The sequence below is a fragment of the Manis javanica genome, chromosome 12 (genome assembly GCF_040802235.1).
Source record: "Manis javanica isolate MJ-LG chromosome 12, MJ_LKY, whole genome shotgun sequence".
Taxonomy (NCBI): domain Eukaryota; kingdom Metazoa; phylum Chordata; class Mammalia; order Pholidota; family Manidae; genus Manis; species Manis javanica.
The window spans coordinates 65,571,742-65,587,957 of NC_133167.1; the positions used below are offsets into that span (position 1 = coordinate 65,571,742).

The 16,216-nt window shown below is 40.8% G+C and overlaps 1 protein-coding gene across 9 annotated transcripts in view; it reads left to right on the plus strand.

The window, feature by feature from the left end:
• The window catches only part of ABCB11 (ATP binding cassette subfamily B member 11), a 223,665-nt gene that overhangs the window by 64,715 nt on the left and 142,734 nt on the right, over positions 1–16,216 (plus strand). For 3 of the 9 annotated variants that reach the window (XM_036995034.2, XM_073218737.1, XM_073218735.1), the window contains exon 1: positions 1,696–1,808. The exons of 4 other annotated variants lie outside the window; for them this stretch is intronic. The gene's annotated coding sequence lies outside the window, so the exon portion shown is untranslated. Of the gene's footprint in view, positions 1–1,695; positions 1,809–16,216 lie in introns of those variants that run through there. 2 more of the 9 variants (XM_073218741.1, XM_073218738.1) reach the window with 2 other exon arrangements.

The window sequence follows — 16,216 nt, forward strand, 5'->3', positions numbered from 1 at the left end:
ATACAGTGAAGTATATTTTGGTTTTATGAGGCTGTGGGATTGTTGTCCAAAGACTCAACTGACTAATTTGGTAAATCTGGGGCCCTGTTGCCAAGGTATGGTGTGTTAAGAATGAATCGCATTGCATGAAGCTCAGGAGTAACAGATAGTACTCACACCTTATTTATAGCCATTACAACCTATGCTTGATTATTAAAAACTTACTTCTTACCTCCTCCTCTTCTACCCCAACAGAAGAATGGTTTAAGAAAGGAGGTATCCTGGGCATTTTCACCCTTTGGCTATTTTCAACAATTTCACCACAACAATGGTGGCAAAATTTTACTGATGATCTTCTCCCAATCAACTACAACCCCATAACTGTGTTGCTTTTTTTTTAAAATCTAAAGTCAAATTCTTTCTCCTGGATCTGAATTGGTGTGTTGCTTCAGAAGTCAACCTATTTGGACTTCTCAAACCATTGCAGATAGGGGAACACCTAAGAATCTTTCTTGTCTTTGTTGACTTGATATATTGAGATTTTAACACATGAACATAATGACATAAATCACAAGTCATCTCATACAGAGGTTCCAATAGAGACAAACTGTAGTGGATGCTGAATTAAAAAAAAATTTATGGCAGAAAAATTATAAATTGAGGAAATTTGATGTTATTATTAATTCGATCATGTTTTCTGTAAACTGATAAGCACTGGCCTGTCAACTGCATTTCAGAGTACAGGGTGGAGGAACGTTAGTACAGAGTAGTTGAGAGTATAGTAGTCTGTGCTTCAGTTTCCTCAACTACAAAGTGGGAATGATGATGACAGTACCTAACTCCACAGGAGTTGAGTGAATGAGAAGTCCAAATAAGGCGGTATGAAAAAAACTCTTCGACTGAGCCTGATACCCAACAAAGACTTGACCAACATTGGCTGTTATTATTCATCACTGGAGCCTACAGTGAGACATGCTAAGGAAAGAGTTAACTTAGGCAAGGAAAGAGATAAAAAACAAGAGCATTTGAGAAAATAAGAGGATTAACAAGAAGGGAGAGGGAGAGACATGGGCAGCACAAAGCCATTGGAGAAGCTATATATGTTTATTTGACTTGGATTTCTGTTCATTTGAATCTTTTAAAAAAATCAGTAATCTCTGCTTACACAGGGCTCCATCTGGTGGGTAGAACCTGAGGTTACTGACTTCAGGCCAGGGTACAAGGCTCATCTGAACACTCAGAGCTTTGAGCAGAAGACTGTTTCAGGTGTTCTTTTAGGTTATCTGTCTCCAGGAAACTCTGAGACTGGCTTAGGAATATGAGCAGCTGCCACCTAAGGATTTTCTAAGAATAATCTTTCAAATTGAGGGAGGAAAGTTTAAATGTTTTTTTGTATGTTTGTTTGTTTTTTGCTTTGTTGTGTTTTTAAGTAGCTTTTCAAAAATAAGGCCCTATGGAAAGAAGAGTTGGATATAGCCAGAATCATAGTGCTCTTGCTGGGCACCCACTGCCTGGGTGTTGCCTCTGCTTCCAAGGTGAATCAGCACTTCCCAAAGCCAGGTGACACCTTCAGAGAGTGTCCCAGGTACACTCTGTATTTAGAGTTATTGTTTTAAGCATGTCCAACCTTTCCTCAGATGTCACTGAACTGTGCTTAGGCTGGCCTTTAGGGCATTGACCCATAAGCAAATAGATAATGTTCTTGAAAAAGCTTGAATTCTGGTCAATGCTTTATAAAGATGAAAACTGAAGTTGGAAAAGGTTGTAAAAGCCTTTGACTCCAGTGGAATCCACTGTTTCTTTAAACTTCCTCAAGTTCTTGTTCACAGGTAAGTGATTTACACTGTCTACAACATTTGAGGACTGCATTCTGCAAGTCCATTTCCTAAGCCTCACTTTGTAAAGCATTGTGTTTCTGGTTCACTAAAGGCTGGCTTCTTACCATGCAATAAACAATACTACAGTGTTTGGATAACAACTTGGAGAAAGCATTAATAATTGCACAATATTATATAAAATACAGATGGCTTTTGCTTGCTGTCTCATATGAGCCGTGCTATTTTATGAGTCAGCTCTTTTGAGAATGTGTGAGTGTGTGTGTGGTGTATGGGGGTGTTTGCTACAAACAGCTGAATAGACTGAATAATCTGCCATAAATAAAAATGTTAGTTTAACTTGGTTTTCTGAAAGCGCAATTCTGTTTGCACAGATAAGCATGAATCCTACTTTGGAAAGCAGGGGCTGGTTTAATACAGAACTGTGTCAACTTTATCTTTTCTACAACACTATGCTCATTTCTTCATTCTTCCAATTTTCAATGATTAAGATATTTAAAAAATATAAGCTTTGAATGCATGACTAGAGGGGGAAAAGTTGGTTTCTAGGATTTGACTTCCTGTTTTAGGTTTTTCTAGTAGAAATCACTTGTGCCAATAATTTGAACACACAGATCAAATGTTCACATTTAAGACTGGGAATAAAGTGGGAGTGTTTCTAAGTGTTTTGAAAGAGGGGTACCTTTCTAGACATGTTTGAGACAAATTATAATGATTGTACCTAGCACTTTTATTTTGGGATATAATATTACTAAACTTGTAAATTATTAATTAATTTTTGGATTCTAGTTTATTTGAGGTCCTTTCTTGTGCAGTCACCTTCCCCATACCCCCAATTCAGAATTAGTTGCCCTCCTGCTTGCTCTGTGACACTCTGCAGCTATGTGTCTGCAGCCTCCATGTCTCTGCCTGGGAGTTACTGTTGGCACGCCCCTCCCCCGCTTGACTGTAAACCCTTTGAAAAATTTGTGTGTCCTACTACTGAAAGTAGTGGTGACAAATATTTGCAGATGAATGCTAGAAGTAGATTAAAAAGTAATTTGGAAAAAAGTTGCTCACTTTGTGGTTTAAAAGATGCTGACACATTGCTGAAAAATATACGAATTCCATTGCAGGAATTAGTATTAGAGTTATGTGTTGCTTTGTGAGGGTGAAAGACTAGGCATGTAGAATCAAAGAACTGGGTGTAATTTGGGCACTAAATATGTTCAAGAGTAGCTCTTGAGTCCGTCATCTCCGCAGTGACTCTGAGAAAAGGTGTTCATGCGTCCCAGGAGGATTGCTGTGTGTCTCCCTTCCCCATCAGCTGTAGCCTCAGGGCTAAAGGGGCCTCATTTTCATCCTATCCCTGGACAGTGTCTTCCACATTGTTGACACACACTATCACTCCACAACCTGCTTATCTGCAAGGCAGTATTTTTCTATTTTTCTTGCTTCTTAGCATAAATTAGTATTTCTTTCCTCCTTTAATGATTTCTGGGAGAAATAAATCATTTGCTGGGTTTGATAATAACAAACGTGCTCTATCTACATTCCTAAATGACAGTAGTGAAAAACATTTTAAGGGCTTTTAGAAACTATTGGAGTTTGTGGCTTAGAAAGTAACTTCCAAATTCAAAAGGAGCAGGAATAGCTCTGCTTTTCTCTCTGAGCAGCTCAAGGAAGGGGAGTTTGTGGTGCTGGTGGCCTTGAGGGGTTTACGAAGGGGAGGACTTCATAAGAAAACAGCCATGAACATTCACAATGTGGTGTGTGGTGGGGAGAAGGCCATTCTGCTCTTGAGCCCAGTCTTGTACACCTTGCTGTCCCCTGATGTCCTTGGTGGTGTGGAGGCCCTTAGATCCTCCTGGCCACCTTGGCCTGAATGTGTAAGAAACTCAGCCTCTTCCTTCTGTATTCAGGCTAGGCAAGATCAACATGGTTCAAAAATAGTATTTGAAAGAAAATGAAATGGAATGCAGAATTAATTTCCCCCTAGAAAATACAAAGCCTAAGACACTGATAGAGTTGAGAAGCCACCTCCTAAAATGACACGAGCCTGGGCACCACTGGTGGGCTGGGGTGCATTACATGACACATCTCCTTTGGTAGCCTCAGGCCAGTCTCCCTGGGGAGCAAGAGGGCCTGCTGCTCTTCTCCTGGCCTTAGTGAGTGAGGGTGCACCACCGCTGGGTCTGGGGTTTCTGGCCTAACCCAATTTCCTAGTCTTTCTGGTTGCAGGCTTTCCAGTCCCAAGACTTATCAATGAGTGCTGGGGTTTTAAGAACCCCATATTCCTTTCTTGAATAAAAGCACTTATTAATTCCCATTCCCCTGGGATATTGTCTCAATTCCTCAATGTTAAGGATTAGGAGACCCCAACGAATCAACCAGCTACATCCTTCAGAGTTGCCCCAACCACTTTCTCTCAGACTCACCAGACATCCTCCAGTCTCTGAACGCATGGACTGGCTCTTTGGTTTGGGCCTTTGCATGTGCTCTGCCCTGCCTGGAGTTCTCTTCTCCCCATCTTCAAAGCCCCAGGCTATGCAATGGTTTTGGAGCCTTTCCCAGCTTTCTAGACAAGGGCTAGGCCTCTGCTTGAGGGTCTAGGAGATGCCCATGCTTCCCTTTTTTTTTTTTGAGAGGGCATCTCTCATATTTATTGATCAAATGGTTGTTAACAACAATAAAATTCTGTATAGGGGACTCAATGCACAATCATTAATCAACCCTAAGCCTAATTCTCAACAGTCTCCAATCTTCTGAAGCATAATGAACAAGTTCTTACATGGTGAACAGTGCAAGGACAGTCATATCACAGAAACTTTCGGTTTTGATCACACATCATGAACTATAAACAATCAAGTCAGACATGATTATTCATTTGATTTTTATACTCAATTTATATATGAATCCCACATTTCTCCCTTATTTTTATTTTATTTTTTAAATAAAATGCTGAAGTGGTAGGTAGATGCAAGATAAAGGTAGAACACATAATCATAATTAAGTGCTGTAAGAGGGCAAATGTAGATGATTAGGTCTGTGCCTATAGACTAAGTATTAATCCAAGCTAGACAAGGGCAAAAAAACATCCACGGATGCAGAAGATTTCTCTCAAAGCAGGGGGGGTGAGGTTCTAAGCCTCACCTCTGTTGATCCCCAATTTATCACCTGATGGCCCCCCTGCGACTGTGCCTGTCTTAGGTTGTTCCTCCCTTGAGGAATCTTACCTGTCTCTGGCAAACCAGCCGTCTTCTGGGGCCATACAGGGAAATGTAAAGTTGGTAAGTGAGAGAGAAGCAATATTATTTAAAAAGGTTAGCTTTTTACTTCTTTGCAGATTTGTGCCCTGTGGCTTCTATGCCCAGCATTTATCTTGAGGTATCTTTACCACTTGGAAGGATTATGATACTCGGTAATTTTCGATATGAGGCACTAATTCTACTAAAGGGTTGTAATTAGGAAGGAAGAAGAAAAGCTATAGAAGTAACAGATGGAAGAAAACATGGGAAGATTGATTATTTCTTTGACATAACTTCTTGTAGAGTAACATAAGCATGTATAGGTTTTAACAAACTACTAATTAAATTGCGTACACACATTAACAGAATAGGAATACAGATACATAACAAAAGCAGACCTACAATTACCAGCCATATCCAGTGAAACCAAGAAAACCAGTTAGGTACCCTAGGCATTTGTGAAAACTTATCAATAATATGATGGATATTGTCTAACTGAATTTGAATAGTTTGAGAAAAATCAGACAAATTAAAACAAAACATTCCTGGGAACTGTTCACATCTCATGTGTTCTTTTAACAGTAGATAGTCTATAGTCGCATGATTTTGGAGCACTGCAACTTGCATTTCTCCTAATTGTTGGTTGAATTCCAACAATATAGATCCAGTCAAATTTGTTCTTTTACTGCATGCACAGGCCAGCTTAGATATCTCCTTCTTCATTCCAATTGCAAGTCCAGGAACCGGTGGGATGAATGGAGCTACAACTGCAACAGCGCCAGGATCTTTGTTGAAGTTTTTTGATGATCATCTTCTGGAATGACTTTTCCAGAGGATGTTGATGTTGGAAGTTCTTCTTCATATCGTATCTTAATTCGTTTTCTGGGTAGCCAAATTAGGCTTTGATCCTCTGTGTAAACACAAACAAACCCTTTGCCCACACTTTGATATGATCTTTATGCCATTGTGAAGAACCTATTGGAGACCATCACACAGGAACTGCTTTTTTTTTTAAGAGAAAGAAAGATTATCAGAAAAATGTACTTCCATGGCTGATCATCCAACAGCCTTTAAAATATCAAAATTAAGGATATGTAAAGCATGCATTAATTGTTGATTTGCAGTTAATTTTATCCTATTAGGGAGTAATCACCCCCCTATTTTTGTTGTCATTAATCTACAATTACATGAAGAATATTATGTATACTAGGCTCTCCCCTACACCAAGTCCCCCCTACAAACCCCATTACAGTCACTGTCCATCAGCATAGCAAAATGTTATAGAATCATTACTTGTCTTCTCTGTGTTGCACAGCCCTCCCCCTTCCCCCACTGCCCACATTATACATGCTAATCATAAAACCCCCTTTCTTCTTCCCCGCCCTTATCCCTCTCTACCCTCCCATTCTCCCCAGTCTCTTTCCCTTTGGTAACTGTTAGAACCTTCTTGGGTTCTGTGATTCTGCTGTTGTTTTGTTCCTTCAGCTTTTCCTTTGTTCTTATATTTGACATATGAGTGTAATCATTTGGTACTTGTCTTTCTCTGCCTGACTTATTTCACTGAGCATAATACCCTTTAGCTCCATCCATGTTGTTGCAAATGGTAGGATTTGTTTTCTTCTTATGGCTGAATAATATTCCATTGTGTATATGTACCACATCTTCTTGATCCATTCATCTACTGATGGACACTTAGGTTGCTTCCATTTCTCAGCTATTGTAAATAGTGCTGCGATAAAGATAAGGGTGCATCTGTCCTTTTCAAACTGGAGTGCTGCATACTTAGGGTAAATTCCTAGAAGTGGAATTCCTGGGTCAAATGGTAAGTCTATTTTGAGCATTTTGAGGAACCTCCATACTGCTTTCCACAATGGTTGAACTAATTTACATTCCCACCAGCAGTGTAGGAGGGTTCCCCTTTCTCCACAGCCTCGCCAACATTTGTTGCTGTTTGTCTTTTAGATGATGGCAATCCTTACTGGTGTGAGGTGATATCTCATTGTGGTTTTAATTTGCATTTCTCTGATAACTAGCAATGTGGAGCATCTTTCATTGTGTCTGTTGGACATCTGAATTTCTTTTTTGGAGAACTGCCTATTCAGTTCCTCTGCCTATTTTTTAATTTGATTATTTGCTTTTTGTTTGTTGAGGTGCATGAGCTCTTTATATATTTTGGATGTCAAGCCTTTACCAGATCTCCCATTTACAAATATATTCTCCCATACTGTAGGGTACCTTATTGTTCTATTGATGGTGCTTTTGCTGTACAGAAGCTTTTCAGCTTGATATAGTCCCACTTGCTCATTTTTGCTTTTGTTTTCCTTGCCCGGAGAGATATGTTCATGAAGAAGTCGCTAATGTTTATGTTCAAGAGAATTTTGCCTATGTTTTTTTCTAAGAGTTTATGGTTTCATGACTTTCATTCAGCTCTTTGATCCATTTCGAATTTACTTTTGTGTATGGGGTTAGACAATGGTCCATTTTCATTCTCTTACATGGAGCCGTCCAGTTTTGCCAGCACCATCCATTGAAGAGACTGTTATTTCCCCATTGTATGTCCATGGCTCCTTTATTGAATATTAATTGACCATATATGTTTGGATTACTGTCTGAAGTCTCTAATCTGTTCCACTGGTCTGTGGCTCTGTTCCTGTGCCAGTACCAAATCGTCTTGATTACTATGGCTTTGTAGTAGAGCTTGAAGTTGGGGAGTGAGAGCACCCCCATTTTATTCTTCTTTCTCAGGATTGCTTTGGGTATTCGGGGTCTTTGGTGTTTCCATATGAATTTTTGAAATATTTGTTCCAGTTCATTGAAGAATGTTGCTGGTAATTTGATAGGGATTGCATTAAATCTGTATATTGCTTTGGGCAGAATGGCCATTTTGACGATATTAATTCTAAATAGCCAGGAGCATGGGATGGGTTTCCATTTCTCTTAAGATTGTCTTGTAGTTTTCAGAGTATAGGTCTTTCATTTCTTTGGTTAGGTTTATTCCTAGGTATTTTATTCTTTTTGAGGTAATTGTGAATAGAATTGTTTTCCTGATTTCTCTTTCTATTGGTTCATTGTTAGTGTATAGGAAAGGCACAGATTTCTGTGTGTTAATTTTGTATCCTGCAACTTTGCTGTATTCTGATATCAGTTCTAGTAGTTTTGGAGTGGAGTCTTTAGGGTTTTTTATGTACAATATCCTGTCATCTGCAAATAATGACAGTTTGACTTCTTCTTTACCCATCTGAATTCCTTGTATTTCTTTGTTTTGTCTGATTGCTGTGGCTAGGACCTCCAGTACTATGTTGAATAACAGTGGAGAGAGTGGGCATCCCTGTCTTGTTCCCGATCTCAGAGGACAAGCTTTCAGCATCTTGCTGTTCAGTATGATGTTGGCTGGGGGTTTATCATATATGGTCTTTATTATGTTGAGGTACTTGCCCTCTATACCCATTTTGCTGAGAGTTTTTATCATGAATGGATGTTGAATTTTGTTGAATGCTTTTTCAGCATCTATGGAGATGATCTTGTGATTTTTGTCCTTCTTTTTGTTTATGTGGTGGATGATGTTGATGGATTTTCAAATGTTGTACCATCCTTGAATCCCACTTGATCATGGTGTATGATCCTCTTGATGTATTTTTGAATTTGGTTTGCTAATATGTTGAGTATTTTTGCATCTTTGTTCATCAGGGATATTGGTCTGTAATTTTCTTTTTTGGTGGGGTCTTTGCCTGGTTTTGGTTTTAGGGTGATGTTGGCTTTGTAGAATGATTTTGGGGGTATTCCCTCCTGTTCTATTTTTGGAAATTTTAAGGAGAATGGGTAGTATGTCTTCTCTGTATATCTGATCATATTCCGAGGTAAATCCATCTGGCCCGGGGATTTTGTTCTTTGGTAATTTTTTGATTACCGCTTCAATTTCATTGCTGGTAATTGGTCTATTTAGATTTTCTGTTTCTTTCTGGGTCAGTCTTGGAAGGCTGTATTTTTCTAGGAAGTTGTCCATTTCTCCTAGGTTTCCCAGCTTGTTAGCATACAGGTTTTCATAGTACTCTCTAATAATTCTTTGTGTTTCTGTGGAGTCTGTTGTGATTTTTCCATTCTTGTTTCTGATTCTGTTGATGTGTGTTGATTCTCTTTTTCTGTTAATATGTTTGGCTAGAGGCTTATCTATTTTATTTATTTTCTCAAAGAACCAGCTCTTGGTTTCATTGATTTTTTCTATTGTTTTACTCTTCTCACTTTTGTTTATTTCTTTTCTGATCTTTATTATGTCCCTCCTTCTGCTGACTTTAGTCCTCATTTGTTCTTCTTTTTCCAGTTTCGATAATTGTGATGTTAGACTATTCATTTGGGATTGTTCTTCCTTTTTCAAGTGTGCCTGGATTGCTATATACTTTCCTCTTAAGACTGCCTTTGCTGCATCCTACAGAAGTTGGGGCTTTGTGTTGTTGTCATTTGTTTCCATATATTCCTTGATCTCCATTTTAATTTGTTCTTTGATCCATTGATTATTTAGGAGCATGTTGTTAAGCCTCCATGTGTTCGTGAGCCTTTTTGTTTTCTTTGTAGAATTTATTTCTAGTTTTATACCTTTGTGATCTGAAAAGTTGGTTGGTAGAATTTCAATCTTTTGGAATTAACTGAGGCTCTTTTTGTGACCTAGTATGTGGTCTATTCTGGAGAATGTTCCATGTGCACTTGAGAAGAATGTGTATCCTGTGGCTTTTGGATGTAGAGTTCTATAGATGTCTATTAGGTCCATCTGTTCTAGTGTGTTGTTCAGTGCCCCCGTGTACTTACTTATTTTCTGTCCAGTGGATCTATCCTTTGGTGTGAGTGGCATGTTGAAGTCTCCTAAAATGAATGCATTGCATTCTGTTTCTCCCTTTAGTTCTGTTAGTATTTGTTTCACATATGCTGGTGCTCCTGTGTTGGGTGCACATATAATTATAATGGTTTTATCCTCTTGTTGGACTGAGCCCTTTAACATTATGTAATGTCCTTCTTTATCTCTTGTTACTTTCTTTGTTTTGAAGTCTATTTTGTCTGATACAAGTACTGCAACCTCTGCTTTCTTCTCACTGTTGTTTGCATGAAATATGTTTTTCCATCCCTTGACTTTTAGTCTGTGCATGTCTTTGAGTTTGAGGTGAGTTTCTTCTGTGCAGCATATAGATGGGTCTTGCTTTTTTATCCATTCTATTACTCTGTGTCTTTTGATTGGTGCATTCAGTCATTTTACATTTAGGGTGACTATTGAAAGATATGTACTTATTGCCATTGCAGGCTTTAGATTCATGGTTACCAAAGGTTCAAGGTTAGCTTCTTTAGTATCTTACTGCCTAACTTTGCTCGCTTATTGAGCTGTTATATACAGTCTGGAGATTCTTTTCTTCTCTGACTTCTTATTCCTCCTCCTCCATTCTTTATATGTTGGTTGTTTTATTCTGTGCTCTTTCCTGTTTCCTTTAACTGCTTTTAGTGGGTAGTTGATTTTATTTTTTGTCTTTAGTTAGTATTTGGTTGGTCTGCTTTGTTTGGTGTGATTTTATTTTCTCTGGTGACATCTGTTTAGTCTTAGGAGTGCTCCCATCTAGAATAGTCCCTCTAGAATACCCTGTAGAGGTAGTTTGTGTGAGAGAAATTCCCTCAACTTTTGCTTGTCTGGGAATTGTTTAATCCCTCCTTCATATTTAAATGATAGTCATGCTGGATACAGTATTCTTGGTTCAAGGCCCTTTTGTTTCATTGCATTCTCTTCTGGCCTGTAAAGTTTCTGTTGAGAAGTCTGATGATAGCCTGATGGGTTTTCCTTTATAGGTGACCCTTTTCTTCTCTCTAGCTGCCTTTAAAACTCTGTCCTTGTCCTTGATCTTTGCCATTTTAATTATTATGTGTCTTGGTGTTGTCCTCCTTGGGTTCTTTCTGTTGGGAGTTCTGTGTACTTCCGTGGTTCTGATAAATTATTTCCTCCTCCAGTTTGGGGAAGTTTTCAGCAATTATTTCTTCAAAGACACTTTCTATCCCTTTTTCTCTGTCTTCTTCTTCTGGTACCCCTATAATGGCATGAGTGACAGCTGGAAGAACGTCCCTTCTTTTTGGTTTGTGGCCTTCCTCTCCTGGGAGAAGAGCGACCTATTGGCTTGTGCTGGGCAACTGTGCACAGTTGGGGCTTCTGATTCTTGCCTGGCCGCTATGGAGTTTATCTCCGCTGTCGCTGTGGGGGTGACCTGCCTCTTGCTGCTGCTCCAATATGGTGGAGCTGCGTCTGAGGGAAATGGCCAGGAGGCTGTTTATCACTGTGAGGTGCCTCTGAGCTGCCCTGCTATCCAGGGGTTTAGGTTGCCCAGAGTTCCCAGCTGCCGGGCTAAGTGTCCCGGGATGCTTCTGTCCAGCTGTGAGGTCCCTGTCCCTTTAAGACTTTCAAAAAGCACTCACTTTTTTTTTGTCCCAGTGGCGCCAGCTGCAGGGACTCACTCACAGGTCTTACTGTCGTCCTGTTTCCCTAGTATCTAGTACCCCCCCCCCCACACACACACTGTGTCTGCTCTGTGGTGCAGATGGCTGGGGCTGGGTGTTCAGCAGTCCTGGGCTCCCTCTCCCTCCCCGCTCTGACTCCTCTCCTCCCGCCTGGAGCTGGGTGAGGGGCACTCGGGTCCGCTGGGCCAGGGCTTGTATCTTACCCCTTTTGTGAGGTGCTGGGTTCTCGCAGGTGTGGATATAGTCTGGCTGTTGTCCTGTGTCTTCTGGTCTCTCTTTTAGGAAAAGTTGTATTTGCTGTATTTTCAAAAATATATGTGGTTTTGGGAGGAGATTTCCGCTGCTCTACTCACGCTGCCATCTTGACTCCATCCCCCTATGCTTCCCTTTTACTCACAGTCATGCTGCCTGTGATTTCATATGCCTCATCCATCTTCCCTGCCACACTATAAGCTCCATGAAGGTAGGGCAGGTTGGGAGGGCTGGTACTCCATATGATTTTTAGGTTGGTTAATCAGGTTCTTGGAGATTTCTCTCTGGGCTTCAGGATGTCCTAAACTGACCTCAAAATAGAGAGGCTGGCAAACATTTTCTGTGAAGGGCTACAAAGTAAATGTTTTTTAGCCACTTGGGGTGGGGAAAGGTGGATATAGTCTCTGTCACAGCCACTCAGCTCTGCCATTGCAGCACAAAAGCAGCCAAAGGCAAAATGAAGACAAATGGATGTGGTGGCATTCCAATAAAATGTACTTACAAACCCAGGCAGGGGCCAAATGCCCCACTGCAGTCATATCCTGCAGCCCGGAACAGTTCCAGCTCCTGGGAGAGCTAGTCTCATCCCTGACCTGTTTCTTTTCTTTCTTTTCTTTTCTTCTCTTCCCTCTTTTCTCTCTTCCTTTCTTTACTCTTCTCCGTCCCTCCTTCTTTCCCTTCCTCCCTTCCTTCAGTTCTTCTGGAATGTCAATAGCCAGTTGCTAGTGTAGATCCCAGCCTTTGGTGAAGGTCAACCTATCACTCCAGGTGGGTGTCTTAAGTCATTCTAGCAGCCTTGGTGTAAGGGCCTGTGGTGGGTACTGACATTTTATAAGTTAGGATCTTTGATTTGCTCCTGTCATGGCTTGTAGAATTCTGTATCTCCTCCAGTTTTGATTGTGGCATTGCTCACTTGCCTACCTTTCTGAGGTCTGTCAGTGTCTCAGGCTCCTTTGGGCAACACATCTAGGTGCTGCTCTATGCTTCCTCTCCCTTCTACCCAGAAGTGGTCTTCCACAATTCTGTTGCTAATGTTCTAAGTTAGAAAAATCTTTGAATTATCTACCAGGAGAGGTCAGAAGACTGTCTAATGTGGGTTTCTGTGTTGATAAGATTACACATTTTAACAAAGAAAAGAAACTTCAACCTTGGATAGTTAAACAGAAAAGCATGTACATGCAGGTTACTGACCACGTGCCATTTAGCAGAGAGGGACACTGGTATTGTTGTAGGCAATTAAGAATTCTTGGAGGATTCTGTGATTAGGAGGCCAAAGTCTGTCAGTGAGGCTTGAAATCTTGATTTCCTACTTTTAACTCCTAGATTCTCTGAAGTTTATTGAAAGACAATTTTTTTTCTGGAAGACCTTGAAAATTTGAAATCTCTTCCCAAGGAGATTAGTTTGTAAATTAAAAAAATTTATTACATAAAAAGGCAGAGTGAAAGGAATAACATGGTACCTTATTTTTAACTGAGTTATTTTGTTTTGGTTACAGTAAAATTTTGTTATTGTAAATTGTTAAGAAATTTTAATTAAAGCTTCCTGCAAGCTATGATACCTGAGTACCTTTCACATACTTCAGGAATCTCAAGAACAAATTGTTAGCTTAGGTGCTATAGATAAGAGCTAAGAGAGTTGGATGAGATGACATTACACCTGCTAGTATCAATGGGGTGAAATAATGTGATACAACATCACAGCACTCTAAAATCATAGAATGTACCAAGTAAGGAGACATAATCTCATAAACCTGTAAAATAAATCTGTCACTGAAAACCAAATTCCCACTGTTTCCACGGTTTCAGAGATTAGCAGAGATTTTCTCCAGCTTCTGCTATACAAGTTTTTCAAGATCTTGTCTAATAAAAAGGGAATTAACCAGTGGGAGAAAATATGGTCTAATGATATATCAGAGTTTCATTCTACATTTATAATTATATGAGGCAATTCATCTAACATCTAATTCTGGAAACATCACTATTTCTAGAAAATACCATAAACAAGGCTTTTGTTTATTCTTTCTGGCAACTTTGGTATCTCATTGCACTTTCCCAAACTTAGTGTTATAAAATTGTCCTGTCTCTATGGGTGCATGCAAGTAATTAGTCCTTTCAATGCAGTGGCTTTCAAAAGTCATTACTGCCATTTCTGATGGGGCCAGAGATAAGGCGCAACTAGCTTCGATTTCTGACTGAGTAACCCCTAATGACCTCAAGCACTGGCAAGCATACATTTTTGAAGTATAGCTCCTTGGTCTATCAAAAGGGAACAGTGGACCATGGTGGGTAAAACCGCAACATTTCCAGAATCTCTCGCCTGGCTTTTAGTGCATCTCCATATCAGTAGGTGTTTCCAAGGGGTGAAGAGAAGTAGTCTATCTCCATATCAATAGGTAATTACAAGGGGAATCTAGGCCATATCTGCACTGGAGAGGTTGGGTGAGGTCCCTTTTTCTGCAGTCGGGTCATGAGCAACATGGACAAGCAGAAGTGGATGGAGCTTGTAAGCAATAAATGGGTTTGCACTTTATTTCTCTCTTCAACCGATTTTGGTCTCAAAGGTATTTTTCCCTGGGACTTTTCCCCCAGAGTTACATCTGGCGGAAGTCAGCAGACCTCTGAGCCCAAAATCTGTCTTCATAGGTGCGACCCTTGGGCAGGCTGCCCCTAGAGATGGTGGGGAGATACTGGAACCCCCCTCTGAATAGTGGGGAAGGATAGAGACCCTGGAGGCTGTGGAATTAGCCTCTGTGAGGTAGAAGGCTGCTTAGAAGCCCTAAGCAGCAGCTGGGATTGTGAGATGTCTTTTTCTTGAGATAGTGCAAAGGGTTATTGAGGAGAGACAAAGACTTTGGCAGGAGAAAGACACACTTCAGCATCTCTTGGAGGAGGTGGGCAATGACCTATGGGATGCCCTTAAGAAAGAGAGACAGTTATTGAGAAGACAGGTAGTGCTCCTGGAAAATATGATAGCACTGAGGGAGAATGGCAGCTGGACAATCCACATTGGAGGAAGCCATGGGAGAAGGGGAGGAAAGAGTGGTGCATACAGCCTGGGAGATGGTAGAGATGTCAGGAGAGAATGAGGGGATGGGGCCAGATGGCTCCTGGCATATGACCCTGGATACAGGGAATTGAACAAAGTCAAACCCCCTTTGCGTGCTGCTCTCCCTCTATAGCAGCCCTTATGGACACCCTCAGTCATAAACTAGGGACGTATCATTATGTTGTGGACCTTGCTAATGCTTTTTTTCTCTATTGACATAACACAGGAAAGTCAGGAACAGTTTGCTTTCATGTAGGACAGCCAGCAGTGGACATTTACTGTCCTTCCACAGGATACCTCCACAGTCCCACCATTTTCACAGCCTTGTAGACCAGGATATGGCCACATGGAAGAAACCACAAATGGTGTGGCTGTATGATATCATTGATGATATCATGCTCATATCTGATTCTCTTGCAGATTTAGAAGAGGAAGTTCCTAGACTGTAACAACATCTACAGAAGAGAGGATAGGCTGTGAATAGCACCAAGGTTCAGAGAACTGGTTTGTCAGTTTTTGGGGGTTGTCTGGTCAGGTAAAATGGAAGTTATCCCAGAAATAGTCATAGACAAGATCCAGGCTTTCCCTACTCCTACCACCGTGGCAGTATTACAAGAGTTTGGGGACCTTTTGAGCTACTTGAGATTGTTTTTCCTGCACTTGGCACAAATTTTGAAGCCCTTATACCAGTTGGTATGAAAGGCCATCAGGTGGGACTGAGATGAAATGTGTGCAACTGTTTTTACTGCTGCTAAGTTAAAGGCCTTTAAGGCCTTGAATATAATGGACTCATCAAGGCCCTGTGAGCTAGATGTTCATGTAACTGAAGATGGTTATGGATGAGGCCTCTGGCAGCAACTTGAACAGACACACCAACCTACTGGAATCTGATCACAACTATGGAAAGGAGCAGAGGTCTGGCACACCTTGACAGAGAAGCAATTGGCTGCTGTGTACCATGCCTTGCTGACTATGGAGCCCATCACAGGAACAGCTCTGACCAAGGTAATAACCACCTATCCCATCGTGGGGTGGGTGTGAGACTGGACCCAAAGGCCACAGAGTGGTGTGGCACAGATGCCTACACTGACCAAATGGGGCACATACTTAAAGAAGCATAGCACCCTCTCTACTATCCCCTTAAGTAGAAAACTCCAGTGCTTATTGGCATCAGTGGTGTATACCAGTGGAAATCAGGAAGATTTTTGAGCCATTAGTAACTGAGAGTCCTCATCAGGAGGGAAGAGCTGCTGTATCTGAAGATGTTTAGTATACAGATGGCTCCAGTCATGAGCAGCTCCCAAAGTGGAGGGCTGTGGCTTTCATCCTAAGACTGAGACAATGTGGATGGAGGACGGAGAGGGGAAGAGCAGCCAATGGATTCTGAGTTGCAGGCA